Genomic DNA, 12926 nt, shown 5'->3' on the forward strand with positions numbered 1-12926 from the left:
GAGTAGCGATGAAATTGTTCATTCGAAAAATCAACTGGCTGCCAGCCTGCAGTTTATTTCCCCTTTAATCGCCGAGATTGTCGGAGTGCTTGTGTGATGAATGGCAATACCGAAGCATGTTACGCGACTCCCCATAGACATCGGAACCTCAATCTATCAGGGTTCTGTAGCTCTACTGCTGTCCAAAAAGTCACTTCTGGTGCAGGAAGATGTGCTGGCTTTTTGAGGAGAGAAGCAAAAAAGATCAAGCTTTCCCATCACGGGAGTCGACCCCTGGCTGCATGGGAGAAATCCAGGAATCCTAACTGCTAGACCATATGGGAACTGGCCAGCTTTAACTGGGCACAAGCTTGTGGGCCACTTTCATTAAATCTGGCCAGTGTGGTTTACAGAAATAAATGGTGTTACATGAATTCAAGGGTCATGTTTGTTGACTCACCCTGGGGGTTCAGTTTTTTGGCCAGAGTCCTGTGATTGCTGAATTGATTCCTTGAACTGGTAATTAAGCTCTTGTCCAGGTGAAAATACTTGTGTCATGCATCTGAAAACACACATTGCAACCGTTATCTGGATGAAAAACTGTCTATCGTCGGTCTCTCAAGGTCCAAAATTGACATACGAATGGCAATACCGAAGCATGTCCGTGTCTCCCCTAGACATCGGAATGGGTGTGCAGAATATGTTTTTTTTTTGGAAAAAAAGAAGAATTGAGATTTGCCTTTACTTCTAGATTTTGGAGAAGAAAAAAAAACAACAACAAAATAAGCCTGAGAAAAACAAGCACAGGGCAAGCCAGCCAGGAGTCAAACCTAGAATCTTCTGATCCGTAGTCAGACACGTTATCCATTGCGCCACTGGCCCACCGATAGTAGAGACTCCCGATTGCTACAGAGTTGTTGGTTTTAGATGTGACAGTGGCAAGCATTGTTGTCTGCTTATTCTCACCTTGTTATCAGGAGGTAAGCCTACCAGCCCACCAGCCCACCAGTCCCTCCCTGGTGGTCTAGTGGTTAGGATCTTGTAGTGGCCTGTTGCTTTAGGTCTGCGACTGTAACATTGTGATAATAATTTGGCAAAACAAGAATTATCCTTAAGGACGGTTTTCTGAATTATATAGTGTTGTATGCATTCAAGGGATCTGTTTTTTTTACTCCCCCCGGGGGTTCAGTTTTTTTGGGCAGATTCCTGGGATTGCCGAGTTGAACCTTACCTTGAACTGGTAATTAAGCTCTTGTCCAAGTGAAAATACTTGTGTCATGCATCTGAAAACACAGATTGCAACCGTTATCTAGATGAAAATCTGCCTATCATCGGTCTGTCAAGGTACAAAATTGACATATTTTGAGGTTAATAATGAAAGTGAGACCAATTTTTTATCCACAAAGTTGCTGATTATTCGCTCGTTCAGTTTAATGCAGATTACAATTTATTCTCAATGTCCAGGTGGCAATTAGTGATGAGGCTTCAAAATGGCAAGCCCGTGACATCAAAACAACATGGCATTACACCCTTCAAAGTAATGAAGCAGTTACAGAGTAGCGATGAAATTGTTCATTCGAAAATCAACTGGCTGCCAGCCTGCAGTTTATTTCCCCTTTAATCGCCGAGCTTGTCGGAGTGCTTGTGTGATGAATGGCAATACCGAAGCATGTTACGCGACTCCCCATAGACATCGGAACCTCAATCTATCAGGGTTCTGTAGCTCTACTGCTGTCCAAAAAGTCACTTCTGGTGCAGGAAGATGTGCTGGCTTTTTGAGGAGAGAAGCAAAAAAGATCAAGCTTTCCCATCACGGGAGTCGACCCCTGGCTGCATGGGAGAAATCCAGGAATCCTAACTGCTAGACCATATGGGAACTGGCCAGCTTTAACTGGGCAGAAGCTTGTGGGCCACTTTCATTAAATCTGGCCAGTGTGGTTTACAGAAATAAATGGTGTTACATGAATTCAAGGGTCATGTTTGTTGACTCACCCCGGGGGTTCAGTTTTTTGGCCAGAGTCCTGTGATTACTGAATTGATACCTTGAACTGGTAATTAAGCTCTTGTCCAGGTGAAAATACTTGTGTCATGCATCTGAAAACACACATTGCAACCGTTATCTGGATGAAAACCTGTCTATCGTCGGTCTGTCAAGGTCCAAAATTGACATACGAATGGCAATACCGAAGCATGTCCGTGTCTCCCCTAGACATCGGAATGGGTGTGCAGAATATGTTTTTTTTTGGAAAAAAAGAAAAATGCCTGGAGATTTGCCTTTACCTCTAGATTTTGGAGAAGAAAAAAACAACAACAACAAAATAAGCCTGAGAAAAACAAGCACAGGGCAAGCCAGCCAGGAGTCGAACCTAGAATCTTCTGATCCATAGTCAGACACGTTATCCATTGCGCCACTGGCCCACCGATAGTAGAGACTCCCGATTGCTACAGAGTTGTTGGTTTTAGATGTGACAGTGGCAAGCATTGTTGTCTGCTTATTCTCACCTTGTTATCAGGAGGTAAGCCTACCAGCCCACCAGTCCCTCCCTGGTGGTCTAGTGGTTAGGATTCGGCGCTCTCACCGCCGCGGCCCAGGTTCGATTCCTGGTCAGGGAAAGCTCTTTTGGCTTCCAATTGTGGACTGCGAATTCAAGCTCTGCTAACAGCTGCGAGAAATCCAGCTCCAAACCAAAAAAATGGTGAGCACTTGAAAAAAAGACTTCCTTCGAGCCGGAGTCGAACCAGCGACCTAAGGATTGCCAACACTCCAACCTGGTGCAGGAAGATGTGCTGGATTTTTGAGGAGGGAAGCAAAAAGAAGCATGCGTTCCCATACTGGGAGACGAACCCGGGCCGCCTGGGTGAAAAAAAGGAATCCTAACCACTAGACCATATGGGATTTGGACAGCTTGAACCGGCCCGTGGCGCACTTTCTATACATGTGGTCAGTGTGGGCGCAGGATCTTGTAGCGGCCTGTTGCTTTAGGTCTGCGACTGTAACAATGTGATAATAATTTGGCAAAACAAGAATTATCCAAAAGGACGGTTTTCTGAATTATATAGTGTTGTATGCATTCAAGGGATCTGTTTTTTTTTTACTCACCCCGGGAGTTCAGTTTATTTGGGCAGATTCCTGTGATTGCTGAATTGATACCTCGAACTGGTAATTAAGCTCTTTTCCAGGTGAAAATACTTGTGTCATCCATTTGAAAACACACACGGCAAACGCTATCTAGAGGAAAAACTGCCTATTGTCACTCTGTCAAGGTACAAAAATGACATTGTGAGGGTAACAATGAAAGTGAGACCAACTTTTAATCGGCAAAGTTGCTGATTATTCGCTCCTTCAGTTTAACTCAGTTTACAACTTATTCTAAATGTCCAGGTGGCAATTAGTGATAAGGCTTCAAAATGGCAAGCCCATGACATCAAAACCACATGGCATTATACCCTTCAAAGTAATGAAGCAGTTACAGAGTAGCGATGAAATTGTTCATTCGAAAATCAACTGGCTGCCAGCCTGCAGTTTATTTCCCCTATAAGCGCCGAGCTTGTCGGAGTGCTTGTGAGACGAATGGCAATACCGAAGCATGTCCGTGTCTTCCCTAGACATCGGAAAGGGTGTGCAGAATATGTCTATTTTGGAAAAAAAGAAGAATGCCTGAAGATTTGCCTTTTCTTCTGGATTTTGGAGAAGAGAAAAAAAACACAACAACAAAATAAGCCGGAGAAAAACAAGCACAGAGCGAGCCAGCAGTCGAACCTAGAATCTTCTGATCCGTAGTCAGACGCGTTATCCATTGCGCCACTGGCCCACCGTTAGTAGAGATTCCCGATTGCTACAGAGTTGTTGGTTTTAGATGTGACAGTGGCAAGCATTGTTGTCTGCTTATTCTCACCTTGTTATCAGGAGGTAAGCCTACCAGCCCACCAGCCCACCAGCCCACCAGTCCCTCCCTGGTGGTCTAGTGGTTAGGATTCGGCGCTCTCACTGCCGCGGCCCAGGTTTGATTCCTGGTCAGGGAAAGCTCTTTTGGCTTCCAATTGTGGACTGCGAATTCAAGCTATGCTAACAGCTGCGAGAAATCCAGCTCCAAACCGAAAAAATGGTGAGCACTTGAAAAAAAGACTTCCTTCGAGCCGGAGTCGAACCAGCAACCTAAGGATTGCCAACACTCCAACCTGGTGCAGGAAGATGTGCTGGATTTTTGAGGAGGGAAGCAAAAAGAAGCATGCATTCCCATACCAGGAGACGAACCCGGGCCGCCTGGGTGAAAACCAGGAATCCTAACCGCTAGACCATATGGGATTTGGACACCTTAAACCGGCCAGTGGCGCCCTTTCCATACATGTGGTCAGTGTGGGCGCAGGATCTTGTAGTGGCCTGTTGCTTTAGGTCTGCGACTGTAACAATGTGATAATAATTTGGCAAAACAAGAATTATCCAAAAGGGCGGTTTTCTGATTTATATAGTTTTGTATGCATTCAAGGGATCTGTTTTTTTACTCACCCCGGGGGTTCAGTTTTTTGGGCAGATTCCAGTGAACCTAGAATCTTCTGATCCGTAGTCAGACGCGTTATCCATTGCGCCACTGGCCCACCAATAGTAAAGACCCCTGATTGCTACAGAGTTGTTGGTTTTAGATGTGACAGTGGCAAGCATTGCTGTCTGCTTATTCTCACCTTGTTTTCAGGAGGTAAGCCCACCAACCCACCAGCCCCTCCCTGGTGGTCTAGTGGTTAGGATTCGGCGCTCTCGCCGCCTGGGTTCGATTCCCGGTCAGGGAAAGCTCTTTTGGCTTCCAATTGTGGACTGCGAATTCTAGCTCTGCTAACAGCTGCGAGGAAGCCAGCTCCAAACCAAAAAAATGGTGAGCACTTGAAAAAATGACCTCCTTCGAGCTGGAGTCGAACCAGCGACCTAAGGATTGCCAACACTCCAACCTACAGTCCTCCGCTCTACCAGCTGAGCTATCAAAGGGGCGAAGTGTGAGACAGAACCTCGAGATATCACGGTCTTGTAGCTCTACTTCTGGCCAAAAAGTCACTTCTGGTGCAGGAAGATGTGCTGGATTTTTGAGAAGGGAATCAAAAAGGAGCATGCGTTCCCATACCGGGAGTCAAACCTGGGCCGCCTGGGTGAAAACCAGGAATCCTAAGCGCCAGACCATATGGGATTTGGAAACCTTAAACTGGCCATTGGCTTCTGGCGCACTTTCCATACATGTGGTCAGTGTGGGCGCAGGATCTTGTAGTGGCCTGTTGCTTTAGGTCTGCGACTGTAACAATGTGATAATAATTTGGCAATTATATAATAATTATATATATAATAAATATAATAAAATAAAAAATAAATATAATAATTATATAGTGTTGTATGCATTCAAGGGATCTGTTTTTTTTACTCACCCCGGGGGTTCAGTTTTTTTGGGCAGATTCCTGTGATTGCTGAATTGATACCTTGAACAGGTAATTAAGCTCTTGTCCAAGTGAAAATACTTGTGTCATGCATCTGAAAACACAGATTGCAACCGTTATCTAGATGAAAATCTGCCTATCATCGGTCTGTCAAGGTACAAAATTGACATATTGTGAGGTTAATAATGAAAATGAGACCAATTTTTTATCCACAAAGTTGCTGATTATTCGCTCGTTCAGTTTAATGCAGATTACAATTTATTCTCAATGTCTAGGTGGCAATTAGTGATAAGGCTTCAAAATGGCAAGCCCGTGACATCAAAACAACATGGCATTACACCCTTCAAAGTAATGAAGCAGTTACAGAGTAGCGATGAAATTGTTCATTCGAAAATCAACTGGCTGCCAGCCTGCAGTTTATTTCCCCTTTAATCGCCGAGCTTGTCGGAGTGCTTGTGTGATGAATGGCAATACCGAAGCATGTCACGCGACTCCCCATAGACATCGGAACCTCAATCTATCAGGGTTCTGTAGCTCTACTGCTGTCCAAAAAGTCACTTCTGGTGCAGGAAGATGTGCTGGCTTTTTGAGGAGAGAAGCAAAAAAGATCAAGCTTTCCCATCACGGGAGTCGACCCCTGGCTGCATGGGAGAAATCCAGGAAGCCTAACTGCTAGAGCATATGGGAACTGGCAAGCTTTAACTGGGCAGAAGCTTGTGGGCCACTTTCATTAAGTCTGGCCAGTGTGGTTTACAGAAATAAATGGTGTTACATGAATTCAAGGGTCATGTTTGTTGACTCACCCCGGGGGTTCAGTTTTTTGGCCAGAGTCCTGTGATTGCTGAATTGATACCTTGAACTGGTAATTAAGCTCTTGTCCAGGTGAAAATACTTGTGTCATGCATCTGAAAACACACATTGCAACCGTTATCTGGATGAAAAACTGTCTATCGTCGGTCTGTCAAGGTCCAAAATTGACATACGAATGGCAATACCGAAGCATGTCCGTGTCTCCCCTAGACATCGGAATGGGTGTGCAGAATATGTTTTTTTTTGAAAAAAAAAGAAGAATGCCTGGAGATTTGCCTTTACTTTCAGATTTTGGAGAAGAAAAAAAAAACAACAACAAAATAAGCCTGAGAAAAACAAGCACAGGGCAAGCCAACCAGGAGTCGAACCTAGAATCTTCTGATCCGTAGTCAGACACGTTATCCATTGCGCCACTGGCCCACCGTTAGTAGAGATTCCCGATTGCTACAGAGTTGTTGGTTTTAGATGTGACAGTGGCAAGCATTGTTGTCTGCTTATTCTCACCTTGTTATCAGGAGGTAAGCCTACCAGCCCACCAGCCCACCAGCCCACCAGTCCCTCCCTGGTGGTCTAGTGGTTAGGATTCGGCGCTCTCACTGCCGCGGCCCAGGTTTGATTCCTGGTCAGGGAAAGCTCTTTTGGCTTCCAATTGTGGACTGCGAATTCAAGCTATGCTAACAGCTGCGAGAAATCCAGCTCCAAACCGAAAAAATGGTGAGCACTTGAAAAAAAGACTTCCTTCGAGCCGGAGTCGAACCAGCAACCTAAGGATTGCCAACACTCCAACCTGGTGCAGGAAGATGTGCTGGATTTTTGAGGAGGGAAGCAAAAAGAAGCATGCGTTCCCATACCGGGAGACGAACCCGGGCCGCCTGGGTGAAAACCAGGAATCCTAACCGCTAGACCATATGGGATTTGGACACCTTAAACCGGCCAGTGGCGCCCTTTCCATACATGTGGTCAGTGTGGGCGCAGGATCTTGTAGTGGCCTGTTGCTTTAGGTCTGCGACTGTAACAATGTGATAATAATTTGGCAAAACAAGAATTATCCAAAAGGGCGGTTTTCTGATTTATATAGTTTTGTATGCATTCAAGGGATCTGTTTTTTTACTCACCCCGGGGGTTCAGTTTTTTGGGCAGATTCCAGTGAACCTAGAATCTTCTGATCCGCAGTCAGACGCGTTATCCATTGCGCCACTGGCCCACCAATAGTAAAGACCCCTGATTGCTACAGAGTTGTTGGTTTTAGATGTGACAGTGGCAAGCATTGCTGTCTGCTTATTCTCACCTTGTTTTCAGGAGGTAAGCCCACCAACCCACCAGCCCCTCCCTGGTGGTCTAGTGGTTAGGATTCGGCGCTCTCGCCGCCTGGGTTCGATTCCCGGTCAGGGAAAGCTCTTTTGGCTTCCAATTGTGGACTGCGAATTCTAGCTCTGCTAACAGCTGCGAGGAAGCCAGCTCCAAACCAAAAAAATGGTGAGCACTTGAAAAAATGACCTCCTTCGAGCTGGAGTCGAACCAGCGACCTAAGGATTGCCTACACTCCAACCTACAGTCCTCCGCTCTACCAGCTGAGCTATCAAAGGGGCGAAGTGTGAGACAGAACCTCGAGATATCACGGTCTTGTAGCTCTACTTCTGGCCAAAAAGTCACTTCTGGTGCAGGAAGATGTGCTGGATTTTTGAGAAGGGAATCAAAAAGGAGCATGCGTTCCCATACCGGGAGTCAAACCTGGGCCGCCTGGGTGAAAACCAGGAATCCTAAGCGCCAGACCATATGGGATTTGGAAACCTTAAACTGGCCATTGGCTTCTGGCGCACTTTCCATACATGTGGTCAGTGTGGGCGCAGGATCTTGTAGTGGCCTGTTGCTTTAGGTCTGCGACTGTAACAATGTGATAATAATTTGGCAAAACAAGAATTATCCAAAAGGACGGTTTTCTGATTTATATAGTGTTGTATGCATTCAAGGGATCTGTTTTTTTTTACTCACCCCGGGAGTTCAGTTTATTTGGGCAGATTCCTGTGATTGCTGAATTGATACCTCGAACTGGTAATTAAGCTCTTTTCCAGGTGAAAATACTTGTGTCATCCATTTGAAAACACACACGAAAACCGCTATCTAGAGGAAAAACTGCCTATTGTCACTCTGTCAAGGTACAGAAATGACATTGTGAGGGTAACAATGAAAGTGAGACCAACTTTTAATCGGCAAAGTTGCTGATTATTCGCTCCTTCAGTTTAACTCAGTTTACAACTTATTCTAAATGTCCAGGTGGCAATTAGTGATAAGGCTTCAAAATGGCAAGCCCATGACATCAAAACCACATGGCATTATACCCTTCAAAGTAATGAAGCAGTTACAGAGTAGCGATGAAATTGTTCATTTGAAAATCAACTGGCTGCCAGCCTGCAGTTTATTTCCCCTATAAGCGCCGAGCTTGTCGGAGTGCTTGTGAGACGAATGGCAATACCGAAGCATGTCCGTGTCTTCCCTAGACATCGGAAAGGGTGTGCAGAATATGTCTTTTTTGGAAAAAAAGAAGAATGCCTGAAGATTTGCCTTTTCTTCTGGATTTTGGAGAAGAGAAAAAAAACACAACAACAAAATAAGCCGGAGAAATACAAGCACAGAGCGAGCCAGCCAGGAGTCGAACCTAGAATCTTCTGATCCGTAGTCAGACGGGTTATCCATTGCGCCACTGGCCCACCAATAGTAAAGACTCCTGATTGCTACAGAGTTGTTGGTTTTAGATGTGAAAGTGGCAAGCATTGCTGTCTGCTTATTCTGACCTTGTTTTCAGGAGGTAAGCCCACCAGCCCATTAACCCACCAGCCCCTCCCTGGTGGTCTAGTGCTTAGGATTCGGCGCTCTCACCACCGCAGCCCGGGTTCGATTCCCGATCAGGGAAAGTTCTTTTGGCTTCCAATTGTGGACTGCAAATTCAAGCTCTGCTAACAGCTGCAAGAAAGCCAGCTCCAAACCAAAAAAATGTTGAGCACTTGAAAAAAAGACCTCCTTTTTGAGGAGAGAAGCAAAAAAGATCAAGCTTTCCCATCACGGGAGTCGACCCCTGGCTGCATGGGAGAAATCCAGGAATCCTAACTGCTAGACCATATGGGAACTGGCCAGCTTTAACTGGGCAGAAGCTTGTGGGCCACTTTCATTAAATCTGTCCAGTGTGGTTTACAGAAAAAAATTGTGTTACATGAATTCAAGGGTCATGTTTGTTGACTCACCCCGGGGGTTCAGTTTTTTGGCCAGAGTCCTGTGATTGCTGAATTGATACCTTGAACTGGTAATTAAGCTCTTGTCCAGGTGAAAATACTTGTGTCATGCATCTGAAAACACACATTGCAACCGTTATCTGGATGAAAAACTGTCTATCGTCGGTCTGTCAAGGTCCAAAATTGACATACGAATGGCAATACCGAAGCATGTCCGTGTCTCCCCTAGACATCGGAATGGGTGTGCAGAATATGTTTTTTTTTGGAAAAAAAAGAAGAATACCTGGAGATTTGCCTTTACTTCTAGATTTTGGAGAAGAAAAAAAAAACAACAACAAAATAAGCCTGAGAAAAACAAGCACAGGGCAAGCCAGCCAAGAGTTGAACCTAGAATCTTCTGATCCGTAGTCAGACACGTTATCCATTGCGCCACTGGCCCTCCGATAGTAGAGACTCCCGATTGCTACAGAGTTGTTGGTTTTAGATGTGACAGTGGCAAGCATTGTTGTCTGCTTATTCTCACCTTGTTATCAGGAGGTAAGCCTACCAGCCCACCAGTCCACCAGTCCCTCCCTGGTGGTCTAGTGGTTAGGATTCGGCGCTCTCACCGCCGCGGCCCAGGTTCGATTCCTGGTCAGGGAAAGCTCTTTTGGCTTCCAATTGTGGACTGCGAATTCAAGCTCTGCTAACAGCTGCGAGAAATCCAGCTCCAAACTGAAAAAATGGTGAGCACTTGAAAAAAAGACTTCCTTCGAGCCGGAGTCGAACCAGCGACCTAAGGATTACCAACACTCCAACCTGGTGCAGGAAGATGTGCTGGATTTTTGAGGAGGGAAGCAAAAAGAAGCATGCGTTCCCATACCGGGAGACGAACCCGGGCCGCCTGGGTGAAAACCAGGAATCCTAACCGCTAGACCATATGGGATTTGGACACCTTTAACCGGCCACTGGCGCACTTTCCATACATGTGGTCAGTGTGGGCGCAGGATCTTGTAGTGGCCTGTTGCTTTAGGTCTGCAACTGTAACAATTTGATAATAATTTGGCAAAACAAGAATTATCCAAAAGGACGGTTTTCTGAATTATATAGTGTTGTATGCATTCAAGGGATCTGTTTTTTTTTACTCACCCCGGGAGTTCAGTTTATTTGGGCAGATTCCTGTGATTGCTGAATTAATACCTCAAACTGGTACTTAAGCTCTTTTCCAGGTGAAAATACTTGTGTCATCCATTTGAAAACACACACGAAAACCGCTATCTAGAGGAAAAACTGCCTATTGTCACTCTGTCAAGGTACAAAAATGACATTGTGAGGGTAACAATGAAAGTGAGACCAACTTTTAATCGGCAAAGTTGCTGATTATTCGCTCCTTCAGTTTAACTCAGTTTACAACTTATTCTCAATGTCCAGGTGGCAATTAGTGATAAGGCTTCAAAATGGCAAGCCCATGACATCAAAACCACATGGCATTATACCCTTCAAAGTAATGAAGCAGTTACAGAGTAGCGATGAAATTGTTCATTCGAAAATCAACTGGCTGCCAGCCTGCAGTTTATTTCCCCTATAAGCGCCGAGCTTGTCGGAGTGCTTGTGAGACGAATGGCAATACCGAAGCATGTCCGTGTCTTCCCTAGACATCGGAAAGGGTGTGCAGAATATGTCTTTTTTGGAAAAAAAGAAGAATGCCTGAAGATTTGCCTTTTCTTCTGGATTTTGGAGAAGAGAAAAAAAACACAACAACAAAATAAGCCGGAGAAATACAAGCACAGGGCAAGCCAGCCAAGAGTTGAACCTAGAATCTTCTGATCCGTAGTCAGACACGTTATCCATTGCGCCACTGGCCCTCCGATAGTAGAGACTCCCGATTGCTACAGAGTTGTTGGTTTTAGATGTGACAGTGGCAAGCATTGTTGTCTGCTTATTCTCACCTTGTTATCAGGAGGTAAGCCTACCAGCCCACCAGCCCACCAGTCCCTCCCTGGTGGTCTAGTGTTTAGGATTCGGCGCTCTCACCGCCGCGGCCCAGGTTCGATTCCTGGTCAGGGAAAGCTCTTTTGGCTTCCAATTGTGGACTGCAAATTCTAGCTCTGCTAACAGCTGCGAGAAATCCAGCTCCAAACTGAAAAAATGGTGAGCACTTGAAAAAAAGACCTCCTTCGAGCCGGCAACCTAAGGATTGCCAAGACTCCAACCTACAGTCCTCCACTTTACCAGCTGAGCTATCGAAGGGGCAAAGTGTTAGACAGAACCTCGACATCTGGGGCAGGAAGATGTGCTGTATTTTTGCCTTGAGGTACTCCATACTGCACTTGTGATCGATAGGATACATCTTCATTCACTGCTACGAACTGATGGCGGTCATATAAGTACGATTTAAACCATGCTAATGCACTTCCACTGATGCCAACAAAGTGTTCAAGTCTATGCAAAAGAGTGTTGTGGTCAATTGTGTCAAACACAGCACTAAGATCCAATAAAACTAATAGAGAGATACACCCACGATCAGATGATAAGAGCAGATCATTTGTAACTCTAAGGAGAGCAGTCTCAGTACTATGATACGGTCTAAATCCTGACTGGAAATCCTCACATATACCATTTTTCTTTAAGAAGGAATATAATTGTGAGGATACCACCTTTTCTAGTATCTTGGACAGAAAAGGGAGATTCGAGATTGGTCTATAATTAACTAGTTCTTTGGGGTCAAGTTGTGGTTTTTTGATGAGAGGCTTAATAACAGCCAGTTTGAAGGTTTTGGGGACATATCCTAATGACAATGAGGAATTAATAATAGTCAGAAGAGGATCTATGACTTCTGGAAGCACCTCTTTTAGGAGCTTAAATGGTATAGGGTCTAACATACATGTTGTTGGTTTAGATGATTTAACAAGTTTATACAATTCTTCCTCTCCTATGGTAGAGAATGAGTGGAACTGTTCCTCAGGGGGTCTATAGTGCACTGTCTGATGTGATACTGTAGCTGACGGCTGAATGGTTGCAATTTTATCTCTAATAGTATCGATTTTAGAAGTAAAGTAGTTCATAAAGTCATTACTGCTGTGGTGTTGGGAAATGTCAACACTTGTTGAGGCTTTATTTTTTTTAATTTAGCCACTGTATTGAATAAATACCTGGGGTTATGTTTGTTTTCTTCTAAAAGAGAAGAAAAGTAATCGGATCTAGCAGTCTTTAATGATTTTCTGTAGGATATGTTACTTTCCCGCCAAGCAATACGAAATACCTCTAGTTTTGTTTTCCTCCAGCTGCGCTCCATTTTTCGGGCTGCTCTCTTTAGGGTGCGAGTATGCTCATTATACCATGGTGTCAAACTGTTTTCCTTAACCTTCCTTAAGCGTAAAGGAGCAACTTTATTTAAAGTGCTAGAAAAGAGAGAGTCCATAGTTTCTGCTACGTCATCAAGTTGTTCTGAGGTTTTGGATATGCTAAGGAATTTGGTTACATCAGGAAGATAACTTAAAAAGCAGTCTTTTGTGT

At 44.7% G+C, this 12926-nt stretch overlaps 12 non-coding genes across 12 annotated transcripts; 5 read left to right on the forward strand and 7 right to left on the reverse strand.

The window, feature by feature from the left end:
- Positions 1-2324: 2324 nt before the first annotated feature.
- Positions 2325-2397, reverse strand: trnah-aug (transfer RNA histidin (anticodon AUG)). The gene has a single exon. It is a non-coding gene; the product is annotated as a tRNA-His (tRNA).
- Positions 2398-2520: 123 nt separating this feature from the next.
- trnae-cuc (transfer RNA glutamic acid (anticodon CUC)) lies at positions 2521-2592 on the forward strand. Its single transcript has one exon. It is a non-coding gene; the product is annotated as a tRNA-Glu (tRNA).
- Positions 2593-3930: 1338 nt separating this feature from the next.
- trnae-cuc (transfer RNA glutamic acid (anticodon CUC)) lies at positions 3931-4002 on the forward strand. Its single transcript has one exon. It is a non-coding gene; the product is annotated as a tRNA-Glu (tRNA).
- Positions 4003-4213: 211 nt separating this feature from the next.
- trnae-uuc (transfer RNA glutamic acid (anticodon UUC)) lies at positions 4214-4285 on the reverse strand. The gene has a single exon. It is a non-coding gene; the product is annotated as a tRNA-Glu (tRNA).
- A 584-nt stretch (positions 4286-4869) lies between these two features.
- Positions 4870-4957, reverse strand: trnay-gua (transfer RNA tyrosine (anticodon GUA)). Its single transcript is given in 2 exon segments — positions 4870-4905; positions 4921-4957. It is a non-coding gene; the product is annotated as a tRNA-Tyr (tRNA).
- Positions 4958-6763: 1806 nt separating this feature from the next.
- On the forward strand, positions 6764-6835 carry trnae-cuc (transfer RNA glutamic acid (anticodon CUC)). The gene has a single exon. It is a non-coding gene; the product is annotated as a tRNA-Glu (tRNA).
- Positions 6836-7046: 211 nt separating this feature from the next.
- trnae-uuc (transfer RNA glutamic acid (anticodon UUC)) lies at positions 7047-7118 on the reverse strand. The gene has a single exon. It is a non-coding gene; the product is annotated as a tRNA-Glu (tRNA).
- A 584-nt stretch (positions 7119-7702) lies between these two features.
- On the reverse strand, positions 7703-7790 carry trnay-gua (transfer RNA tyrosine (anticodon GUA)). The gene is given in 2 exon segments: positions 7703-7738; positions 7754-7790. It is a non-coding gene; the product is annotated as a tRNA-Tyr (tRNA).
- A 1049-nt stretch (positions 7791-8839) lies between these two features.
- trnar-acg (transfer RNA arginine (anticodon ACG)) lies at positions 8840-8912 on the reverse strand. Its single transcript has one exon. It is a non-coding gene; the product is annotated as a tRNA-Arg (tRNA).
- A 1089-nt stretch (positions 8913-10001) lies between these two features.
- trnae-cuc (transfer RNA glutamic acid (anticodon CUC)) lies at positions 10002-10073 on the forward strand. The gene has a single exon. It is a non-coding gene; the product is annotated as a tRNA-Glu (tRNA).
- A 211-nt stretch (positions 10074-10284) lies between these two features.
- trnae-uuc (transfer RNA glutamic acid (anticodon UUC)) lies at positions 10285-10356 on the reverse strand. Its single transcript has one exon. It is a non-coding gene; the product is annotated as a tRNA-Glu (tRNA).
- Positions 10357-11406: 1050 nt separating this feature from the next.
- Positions 11407-11478, forward strand: trnae-cuc (transfer RNA glutamic acid (anticodon CUC)). Its single transcript has one exon. It is a non-coding gene; the product is annotated as a tRNA-Glu (tRNA).
- The last annotated feature ends 1448 nt before the right edge of the window (positions 11479-12926 follow it).

This window comes from Carassius carassius, chromosome 38, assembly GCF_963082965.1.
Source record: "Carassius carassius chromosome 38, fCarCar2.1, whole genome shotgun sequence".
NCBI classification, from domain to species: domain Eukaryota; kingdom Metazoa; phylum Chordata; class Actinopteri; order Cypriniformes; family Cyprinidae; genus Carassius; species Carassius carassius.